At 29.0% G+C, this 3,042-nt stretch overlaps 1 long non-coding RNA gene across 1 annotated transcript; it reads left to right on the top strand.

Annotated features, from left to right (window-relative positions):
• The first annotated feature begins 713 nt into the window (after positions 1-713).
• Positions 714-2,737, top strand: LOC111626048. Its single transcript, XR_002756822.1, has 3 exons — positions 714-924; positions 1,917-2,012; positions 2,123-2,737. It is a non-coding gene; the product is annotated as an uncharacterized LOC111626048 (long non-coding RNA).
• The last annotated feature ends 305 nt before the right edge of the window (positions 2,738-3,042 follow it).

Below are 3,042 nucleotides of genomic sequence, written 5' to 3'. Positions count from 1 at the left end.
ATTATTTGTTTAATATTCGATTATTGATTTTTAGAGCGTATTTAATAATGATTAGATTTATATTTATGATACGAATCATTGTTTGTAGAAGAGGCAATTACGTGATCAAATTGTGTATTCATTATCTAAACGGAACAAGAAATTGAAGCATTAAACATGAAAGCAACGAACAGTAGAAATGAATAGGTAAATAGAACACGAACAACACGAAACTGAATTGAAAATTAGAATAGGAAACAAGAAAACTATAAGGGATAAATAATAGACAAAAAATAAGAAGAGAAAGGTAACACGAAACGGAGAAATAAACAGAGTAAACAAGAATTTAATCTGTAAAACTGAGTAAACAACAAGAATTTAAGCTGCAAAACACAGTAAGAAACTAGAATTTAAGCTGTAAAACACAGTATGAAACAAGAAATTCTATGTTAAAACAGAATAAGAAACAGTAAATAAACAGAAAAGAAGAACAGAAACGATAAAATGAATAGAAAACAGAACAGAAACGAAGAAAGTGAAGGGAGAAAAAAAAACAAAACGTGTAATAAGGAACTGAATGGACAAATAGAGAAGATAACAAGAAACTGAATGAAAGATAGAAAATAATGAAATGAACAGGAAAAGAAAACGAACAATAAAACCGAACAATAACACCAAATAACAATATATATAGAATTGCATTATTGAATAGAAAACAAATCTGAAAACAAGCACAAAACAAGAGAACGACATAACAGAACCGGAAAAAAGAACAGAACAAAGTTTATAACAATAGAACCGGACAAACGAACTAAACAGAGAACAAGCCAAATTCTGAAAATTACACGAGTAGAATTATTTGGGAAACGATTATTTTAGAAAATATTCATGAATATATTGGAGAAAGCATTTACAAAAGAATTATGATTAGTTTGAGAGAAGTTGGTAAGTGCAATTGTTCAAAAGGAAACTGATAATAAGAAAACTTGTTATAAACTTCTAAATGGGCACAAATTATCCCGTTTGACATCTGTTGAGTATAAGGCGCCACTTTTCCCTATTGACGTCATATTCGCGACCTGTTGTCTCTCCAAAGACCCCGATATCAACCGCCGACCGAGATAACAAAACAGTTGAGTTACGACTCTTCGTCTTCTAATATATTCTTGCCTTTTGTTAGTCTAACGCCGAATACAATATCCTGAGAAAACTTTGAGTCTATTTCAACTAATACATGACAATGGACCTTTCATAAAATTCTCTGCTCTTGTATTATTTATCAGGGATGTCTTCTCATTTTTTTTATCAAGAAGAATTCTCTTTCTTCAATTTGTCCTCAATCTTTATTCTTCTTTATTAACATTGTCAACAAATATTCTTCTTCTGCTCAACTTTTTGGCTGTTAAATTTTACTTTCTGCTTGTTAAAAATTCGAATAAATGCAGAAATATTTTAATAACGGAATATGGGGCCCAGGCGAATATGAATTAGGGCCCATATACAGAATTTATCGAATAAACTATGAAGTAAAGAATGAAATTTGATAATTAAGTGTAGATATAATCATAAATGAAAGAAAAAGTCTGTTCAATGGTAATTCTTTAATTTCTTTTGAAGAATTCTGTTAAATTTTCTTATTTAGTTCTGGTACCTTGCGTACTTTTTGGATAGATGTCAAAAGCGCGTGAAATCTTTCTGTATATTCCTTTGTTTTCGCTTTCGCTTATTGTTCCATCTACTAAGAAGTAGAATAGAGAAAAAAATAGATTTATTACAAGATCAGATTTCTTTAAAATTTTTGGCATGTTTTAAAATTTTCTATGATTTTTATAAAATTTACTGTTTTTGCATTTTTTTTCATTTCAAAAGATTCTTTCGAGTAAACTTCTACTTCTTTGAAATTAAAAATACTTGAATAAATTAAAGTTTTTTTTTAGTTTCCCACAGGACAGACTCAGAGAAGATTCGTTATTATACTTCTATATACTTGATATGCATTTCACGTATGATTTAACATACTCCTCTTAAGCTTGGTAAATCTAGATAACGAGATTCCTTAACATCTAAATAAAGAAATAATTTAGTCAAGTATTTTTAATTATAATTCTAATATTTTATATTATTCTGTTCTCATCTGTCATAGTTCTTAGTTTCCAATACAAGAAGATAGAGGAGGAGAAGAAGAAGAAGAAGAAGAAGAAGAAGGAAAAAAACCAATAACAAAGTTGTACAAGAACTATAAAAATATAACAAAAGAACTAAACAGATACAATTTGAAAGAATAAAATTAAAAGAAAAAGATAGATTTTACTATTTTTTTTGTTCTAAATATGAGTATTATAATAAATTCTATTCTTAACAGAAGTGACATATTTTCCAATATTGTGCAACAGCCGGACATCAAAGACGTCGAAATCGAGAGATCCCAAAGCTGACAAAGAAATAATGTTATTTTAAATAAAAATATCAAAATATCATACTTTGCTTTATTCTATCGAGGGAAAAATAGTTTGATTCAATTTATTTTTAGAGCCACCAGTGATTAAGTGGATAAAACCATTGAAAACTGGTTCGCATCTGACGTAATAGCTGGTCACTTGGAGTTTTTACATTTTCTTCACTTGTATAACGCCTAAATAGGGGATCAGTTTTCCTAGACAGTCCTTCAGGAAGGACTTTCCATACGGATTTTGGGTTTCTTTGTGATACAGCAATCCAAAACTAAACTCATTTTACGTTTCTATTCTGATATTTTTCAGTGAATTCCACAAAAACAATGCTTCGAATGTTGACATATCTTCGAATGTTGATTTCACGTCATATTTTTGAGGAAAATAAAATATAAACAAAAAAATACGCATTCCTATAAGCAAAACAAATGAAATAAAAGGGAGGAAAAAATGCACTCATTTAAATTTTTAAAATTCAATCCACATTTTCCGATTCCGAAAATCAGTTTTAGTTAGAAGAACCGATTGCAAGAATCCATAATGTACCGTTGTTTAACCCGAAAACTGTTCTGTATTCAATGTTATTCTTAAGAAAAGATGCAAAAACTTCTTA

This window comes from Centruroides sculpturatus, unplaced genomic scaffold, assembly GCF_000671375.1.
Source record: "Centruroides sculpturatus isolate CEXI.00-Female unplaced genomic scaffold, Cexi_2.0 scaffold496, whole genome shotgun sequence".
In the NCBI taxonomy this organism is placed as follows: Eukaryota; Metazoa; Arthropoda; class Arachnida; order Scorpiones; family Buthidae; genus Centruroides; species Centruroides sculpturatus.
Note: the sequence above shows the minus strand (reverse complement) of the source record. Positions and strands in the feature narration are given on the sequence as shown.